The sequence below is a fragment of the Mastomys coucha genome, unplaced genomic scaffold (genome assembly GCF_008632895.1).
Source record: "Mastomys coucha isolate ucsf_1 unplaced genomic scaffold, UCSF_Mcou_1 pScaffold11, whole genome shotgun sequence".
Classification (NCBI taxonomy): Eukaryota; Metazoa; Chordata; class Mammalia; order Rodentia; family Muridae; genus Mastomys; species Mastomys coucha.
The window spans coordinates 8301795-8309942 of NW_022196893.1; the positions used below are offsets into that span (position 1 = coordinate 8301795).

General features: G+C 47.1%; 1 long non-coding RNA gene across 1 annotated transcript in view; it reads right to left on the bottom strand.

Annotated features, from left to right (window-relative positions):
* The window catches only part of LOC116081442, a 4552-nt gene extending 2970 nt beyond the window's left edge, over positions 1 to 1582 (bottom strand). Inside the window, exon 1 of the long non-coding RNA XR_004114897.1 lies at positions 1483 to 1582. This is a non-coding gene — a long non-coding RNA (uncharacterized LOC116081442). The remainder of the gene's footprint in view (positions 1 to 1482) is intronic.
* Between the last annotated feature and the right edge of the window lie 6566 nt (positions 1583 to 8148).

The window sequence follows — 8148 nt, forward strand, 5'->3', positions numbered from 1 at the left end:
GGAGAGAGAGAAGGAGGGAGGGAGAGAGGGAAGGAGGGAGGGAAGGAAGGAGGAAAGGAGAAAAGGAGGGAGGGAGGGAGAGAGAGAAGGAGGGAGGGAGGGGAGGAGGGAGGGAAGGAAGGAAGGAAGGAGAAAAGGAGGGAGGAAGGGAGAAAGGAAAGGAGGGAGGGTGAGAGGGAAGGAGGGAGAGAGGGAAGGAAGGAGGGAAGGAGAAAAGGAGGGAGGGAGGGAAGGAGGGAAGGAGAAAGGGAAGGAGGGAGGGAGAGAGGGAAGGAGGGAGTCTTACTGACATGTTAGTCCATTCACTACTCTGAAGGCAGAGGCAGGGGATTGTGAGTTCCAAATAATCCTGAGATACATAATGAGACCATGTCTCCAAAACCCTAAACCAAGGAAATACAATTAATAAAGCTGGCCACAGTGGTGAAATCCAGGCAAGAGAAATCAAAGAGGTCTCAGCTATGTAGCTAGCTAGTAGGAAGCCAGCCTGAACTACCCCAAAACTTCCTTAAAAACAAACAAGCAAACATCAACCCCCCAAAACTAACCAAACAACCCCCCAAGGGCAGAGAGGATGGCTCAGGGTAAAGAGTCTATCACACAAGTGTGAGGACCTGAGTTCAGATCCCCAGGATCCAGGAGAACTCTGGGTATGTTTGTACATGCCTGTAAGCTTGGCACTGTAAGGCTAGAGAGGCTGATTCCCACCTTGGTGCACAGCCAGTCTAGAAACAGTAAGCTCCAGGTCTTGTCCTTCATAGGAGCACACACACACACACACACACACACACACACACACACACACACACAAGCAGACAATCCTGTGTGCATGAAACAGAAAACAATACCAAGTAAGACTCAGGATCACTTTTTGTAAGACGTTCATTAGGAATTCTTCATTCCCTTCTAAAATTCTCAGCCACATGGCTTCCAATGTCTGTGACCATCTTCTCAAAGGTCCCTATACCTCTCCCTGTGACTCCTTCGAGGTTCACCTATACACCCGTCACCCTGCTAATCACATGTCTCCTTTGACCCCCCCCCCGTAAACCCCGTCTCTTCCCCATGTCTGCCTGTACCCTCGTTTATGTCTCCTGATAAGGCAACTGCTCATCTCTGACTAACACATTTCCCCTAACCGTTAAAACACTATAAGTCGTATTGTATGCGATGGACATTCGTCGGCATGTGTGTCTGTGGACCTCTCTGAGGTACTGATGGGTGGGAGCTGTTGTGGGAAGGTTGGAAGTAGAACCTCTGGAAAAGCAGCCGTTGCTCTTAACCCCTGTTCAGCCTCTCCAGCAGCCTTCCTAGCCTTTAGAATTGCTTTCTGGTCCTCTTAGAACAGCTTCTCTGCAGGAACCCTTTCTTCCTGTGACCACCACTCTATCCACTATTAGCATGCCTGGTCTGCCCCCATCAGTTACTCGTGGTCCTCCCCTGCCTATTCCTCGCCACCCTCCAAACATTCCCAGTAGGTACCTGGAGCTTGCATTCCAGGCCCAAGGAAAGCTCTCAGCTCCAAGCAACCCACTGGAGATTACTGTGGCAACCAGGCAGGGCCTGCCTCCCAGGCTGAGCTTTCTATTTCTATTGGATGCTTACTATAATGGAAGCTCAGTTCTGGCTGTTTTATTGGGCAGCTCGAGAATTCCAGGTTCCACCTTGAAAACGGGTGTAAAGTAGGCATTCTCTTAAGCTTCCTTGCTTACTTATAGGCTCCAGCTGAGCACCTTGAAGCTTAGAAAAGGACATTTAAAGGCAAGAGCCAAGTGGGACTCAGGGCCCCATTGGATAGGTTGAGGGCAGTAATACTCTTGTGGCCACACACACAATCATGACATTTGCCCCTCTCATGCTCAGTACTTCTGGCCAGTGATCTTACATAGCTCAGGCTAGCCTTTGACTTGTTATATAGCTGAGGATGGCCTTGAATTTCAGATCCTTTTGCTGCTGCCATGGTGCTGGGGAATCAAAGCCAGGGCTGCTGAAGGCAGGCAAACCCTCTACCCTCAGAGATAAATCCACAGCCTCTAGATTTCTTTATTTGTGCCAGGTAGGATCTCATAAGCCCAGAGTAGCTTCGAACTCACTTGAAATCCCAGCTCTAGGGAGGTAGAGTCAGGAGGATCAGGAGTTCAAGCTCATTGTCATCTATACAACAAGTCAAGGTTAACTAGATTCCGTGAGATACTGTCACAGACAACAAATACAAAAGGGGACTGGAGAGACAGATGGCTTAGTGAGACAGAAGTCCCTCTTAACATCCTCTGTAGAAGAAAAATGACTCAGAATCCACTATCTTTTTAAAGATTTGGCTTTTTGTTTCTTTTCTTTTCTTTCTTACTTTCCTTCAATATGTCTATCTATATATCTATATTTATGTTTTTTTAAGACAGGATTTCTCTGTGTTGTCCTGGCTGTCTTGAAACTCACTTTGTAGACTACTAGGCTGGCCTTCAACTCACAGAGATGGTTCTGCCTCTGCCTCCTCAGTACTGGGATTTAAACCCATGCACTGAGAGGACATAGTTTGCCAGAGCCAATCAGGAGCTGCAGAAGCTGCCCAACCACCTAGCTTGAGCCAAGTATAGTTAATCAGTAAAACTCTCCCAATGCCTGGAAAGAGAAACAACCAATCAAGGGAAAGACCGGTAAGTCACCCACTCCTAGCCCAATAGGCATTAAATTGACCTGTGCATACCTGTGCAAAGTCCACACGTCTGTCTTCCGTCCAGACAAATGGGACCCCTGCATGCAGGTTCTTCACAGAATAAATACTCTTTGCTGTTGCATGCTATTTGAGTCTAGGGTATCATTCTTCACAAACCATGGACTCTTACAGCACCGCCAGTGCCTGACTAAAGACTATTTTTATACATATGCGTATGGATGTGAGCCTGTCAGGGTGTGTCTGTTTCTGACCCCACAGTGCTGAAGCTTCAGCCGGGTGCCCCAAGCTCAGCTTTTGTGTGTGTGCTGGGAAGCTGAACTCAGGCAACACTTTACACACTGAGCCATCTGCTTAAGCCCTTTTTTGTTTGTTTTGAGAAAGACTCGGGTAACTCAGGCTAGGGTCCCACTTGCTTTGTAGCTGAGGCTGGTCTTGCATCCTTTGGCTGCACAAATGTAAATTTGGATTCACAAACCCCTGTAAAAGACAAGGGTGTGTGGCCTGTCTGAGATCTCAGCCCTAGGGGACAAAGGGAAATGGATCCTGGGAGCTTATGTGGCCAGTCTTGTCCAAATGACAAGTTCTGGGTTCAGTGAGAGACCTTGTCTCAAAAACCTAAGGTGGCAGACAATAGAGGCAGATACCTAACAACGACCTCTGACTTCCAAACTCTCACAGGCAGGAACTCACATTCAGTAGGTAGGCATAAAGAAGCACACACACACTGCCTAACACACACAAGCTGAAGAAGGTAAAATTGCGGCTAGCTACCATTAGACTGCAGTGTTGCCCACCTAATGCCCAAATCATTAAGATCTCAAGTCCATTAATGTTGTGTTAGCCAGAATACACTCATTGAGGCTAAATTAATGAAGTGAGTTCTTCCAAGGGCCATAGTCTTATTGAGCAGGGATACTTGAGGGCTGAGTGCTAGAGAAAGTTGCTCGTATAGAGCTTGAAGCCCTACAGAGTCACATAGTAAAGGGCTGTAAGCAGCCTTGAGCCAGCCATTGGCCAGGAAGAACAAGGTTCTGGGTTCGGCTGTGACCATATTCATTTGGAAGAGTACCTGAGCCTCAGTGAGAACCTGGAAGAGGTGACATCTTATCTTAGCCGTAGGAGATCCTGAGCAGAGAGCTGGCCCTGCCGATACACAGAGCTGCAAGTTGTAAGTAAGCTTATGGGAATTTGTTACTTTCTGCTGGAGAATGAATTGCATTTTCAAGCAACATGGCGATTAACAATATACAGCTGGGTAGGGCTCCCTGAGCTGCTGCTTTTAGGGAATTGGTTGCTGCAAAAAGCCATTTAGACGTCCACACAGGCAGTCTCTCTCTCTCTCTCTCTCTCTCTCTCTCTCTCTCTCTCTCTCTCTCTCTCTCTCTCTCTCACACACACACACACACACACACACACACACATTATCAGGCAAGCACTCTAGGCTGAGCTATATCTGTAGCCCTTTAAACAAGATTTGTTAATTTTTGAGATAGGTCCTCATTATGTAGCCATGGCTGGCCTGGAACCTACTCTGTAGACCTGCCTGGCCTGACCCTATATTTTAAATGCTGGTATTAAAGATTTGTGCCATCATGACTAGCTTAAAAAATGAGTGTGTGTGTGTGTGTGTGTGTGTGTGTGTGTGTGTGTGTGTGTGTGTGTGTGAAGGTGTCCACAGAGGCCACAAGTAGGTACTGGATTCCCTGGAGCTGGAGTCACAGGTGGCTGTGAGCCACTTGACTAGCATATAGGTGCTGGAACTGAACTGAGTCCTCTGCAGGAGTAACAAGTGCTGGCCACCTCTCCAGGACACTCTTTTTATATTTTTAAAGTCTGAGACATCCTTAAGTTGCCTAGGCAGGCCTTGAACTTTCAGTCTTTTTCCTCAGCCTCCCAAATATCTGGGAGTACAGGCCTGATACCAGGCCCAGCTACATCTATATTGGATTTTAGACAAGGACCTTAAAAACCCTAGTCACACCAGTAGCAAACCACTGTAGCCCTCTCTTCTCTTGGGAGGCTGTTGGCCACAAGCCTTTGAGGGCAAAGGGAGCAGAAATCGCAAGCAGGGTTCACAGGGCCATGAGTATGACAGAAGAACTCCTGGAGACCGATCCAGTGAGATGAGTCTATTTCATTGCTCCAAGGACAGGGTATATAAGGGTTTTTTTTTTTTTTTTTTTAAGGTGTGCAGTGGGGAGGGCTGGTGCATAGCGGGACTTGTGCACTGAGTTATGCAGCCTTGCAGAGAGCTCTGGACAAGGTCATTTTTTTTTTCAGACAGGGCCAGCCACTTGTGTTCAGGGACACTCTCCAGATAAAGTGAGACAGAGACCGGGAAGCCTCGCCCATGAGATGCTTCAATCTTAATAGCAGGGTTCTTCTCCAACAAGCCATGGTTTGGAAGACAGCAAACTCTTCATGGAATTTGGTTCAGAGTGGGAAGCAGAAGAGACGGCCACCGGTGCCGCCTAGCTTTCTTTCTCCTTTTCTCTTTTTATTTGGTCCACGACTTCAGCCGTGGGTTGGTGTCTCTCGTATTCAGGGTGGTTCTTCCCCACTCTGTAGAAACACAGCTTTAGGAGCTGTATTTCCTAGGTGAGTCTAACTTCAGCCAAGGGGCTGTGGAGGTGGCCCAGTGGATAAAGACTGCTGAGTTTCCAACACCCAGGTAAACACTGAGGGGGGGTTGGTGGCCTGCTTTTACTCCCAGTACATAGCAGGTAGAGATAAGGGTTCTCCAGAGCAAGCTGGCTAGCCAGATAAGCCAAATTGCCAAGCTCTGAATTGTGAGAGATCTTGCCTCAACAATACAAGGTAGACAGTGACTGAAGAAGAGACCTAATGTCAACCTCTGGTATACACACAGATGTGTGTGCACACACACACACTCACACACACACACACAGGCACACAGACATGCAGTCAAACACATGTGAACATGCATGCATATGTATGGGTTAACCATCATTACTACTATAAGAAATAAATCGTTATGGTCCATTTTCAGAATGAGGTGCATTTGGAGTTCATCACAGAATCATGGTTAAACAACAGCAGGCCCTTGTCTAGTCTATGGGGAAGCTGATGTCTACATCTCCAGAGATTCCCAGTTCATCCTAGGGTTGAACAGTTTCAGGCAGTTTGCTGTGCAGCTGAGCCCACGTATCAGAAAAGAAGGGAATCTCAAGCCTGTGGTGTATGTTATATCTTGAATTCAGAACGAATGCCATCTGGGATAGGAGGCCATACCAGACACAGGGAAGACTGTATCTCCCTGAAGAAATTAGCCAGTTAGGAACCCAGGGGGCTGAGCAATGCATTAGGAATATAAAAAGCCACTGTTGTGCAGCAAATTGGTGTGCCAGTTGTCTTTCCCTTTTCTGTAGGTTGATGCCCAATTTTGTAAGGTAGAAAACGTGTCGCTCTTGCTACTCAGAGTCTCCAGTACTCTTATTACGAACTGGGGACTGCTGTTTCTCACACTGCCTGACTTATAAGAAAGAGACAAAGTGTAGAAATTACATGGTTTTGAAGTATCCCAACAGGTGTGAATGACTTCCTGCCTATGGAACAGCTTCCAGTTGGCTTTCCTGATTGGTCTACTGGGAGAAGGGGAAGGAAAAGTTTGTGGCTTCCTGGAGTTAGTTGAATAGACCTGTCTGGATCTCCATGAAGATTCCAGAGACGGGACACTATCTACCTGCTGTGTTCAATTTTGGGAGAACTGGGATGCAGGGGTGGAAAGGGGCTGTGCGCAGTGGAGGTTAGGGACTGAGCACTTTTTTGTTGTTATACTCTGTGGCTCTGGATGGCCTGGAATTCACTATGTAGACCAGGCTGCCCTCAAACTCACAGAGATCCTCCTGCCTCTGCCTCCAAGTGCTGGGATTAGCATTGTGTGCCAGTACATCTGGGCATTATTGATAATTTTCCTATTCTTACTTTATTTTTTTCTTTCTTCTTGTCTCTCTTTCCTTGCACATTTTATGTGATTTGAATGAGAGTGTCCCCCACAGGCTCATGTATCTGAACGCCTGGGGCCACATGTGGCTGTGATGTTTTGTGAGGTTGTAGAACCTTTAAGAGGTGCAGCCTTGCTGCAGGAAGTACATCACTAGCGGCAGGCTTTGAAGGTTTATAGTCTCGCCCCACTCATCCCTACTGTTTCTGCATCCGGTATGCAGATAAAATGTGGTTGATCAGCCAGCTTCCTGCTCCTGCCTCCATGTGATGCCTTGTCCAGCATGACATCCACTATTCCTCTAGTAAGCCAGAACAAACCCTTTGTCTTTTAAATTACTTTTTGTCATGACATTTTATCCCAGTAATAGAACAAATGAAATCAGTACAATAGGCGATTTCTTGGCTTGAGTATTTGCATTAGCCAGGGTTTTCTAGAATAACAGAAATTATAGATTGAATCTCTCTTTATATAGTAAATGGACTTATTTGAATGACTTACAGGCCATGGTCCAGCTAATCCAAGAATGGATGCGTATGAGCAGAAGGTCTAAGAACCCAGTAGATCAGTCCATGAGTCTGGATTTCTCAGCTGGTCTTCAGTATACACTGGAATCCTAAAGAAATAGGTTCTAATGTCAGTGAAAGAATGAACTTGCTAAGAAGATGAAAGCAAGTGCTGGGCAGTGGTGGCACATGCCTTTAATCCCAGCACTTGGGAGGCAGAGGCAGGCAGATTTCTGAGTTCAAGGCCAGCCTGGTCTATAGAGTAAGTTCCAGGACAGCCAGGGCTATACAGAGAAACCCTGTCTCGAAAAACAAAACAAAACAAAACAAAACGAAAAGATGAGAGCAAGCAGGCCAGGAACAAAAGCTCCCTTCTTCCATATCATTTACAGGGTTCCAGTAAAAAGCATGGCCAAGATTAGAAGTGGGTTTTCCCTGCTTAAAATATCTGGATTTTGTATCTGAGTTGTATCTTTGTGCCTCAAGCACTGGATTAAAAGTATGACTTTCTTGGGACCTCCCCTTGAGCTGGACCCCACTTTGTGCCTGTTGCTGGACCTTCTTTTCCTCCGGCTTCTCTCCATTTCCATCCCTGTAAGTCTTTCAGACAGGAACAATTATGGCAACCCCATCCCTCACTTGATGTTCTGTCTTCCTGGTGGAGGTAGGCTCTATAAGTTCCCTTTCCCTACTGTTGGGTGTTTCATCTAGGGTTCCTTCCCTTTGAGTCCTGGGAGTCTCTCACCTCCCAGGGTCCTGGTGCTTTCTGGAGGGTGCCCCCAACCTCCTGTTTCCTGAGGTTGCCTGTTTATATGCTTTCTGCTGGCCCTCAGGGCTTCAGTCCTTTTCCCTCACCCAATACCAGATCAGGCTCCCCTCTCTCCTCACTGCTCCCCTGTCCACTTTCCCACCCAGGTCTCTCCGTCCCTTCCCACTTGTGTTTGCTTTCTTCTCTCTCGCAAGTGGGACTGAGGCACTTCAGCTTGTTGAGCTTTCTGGATATT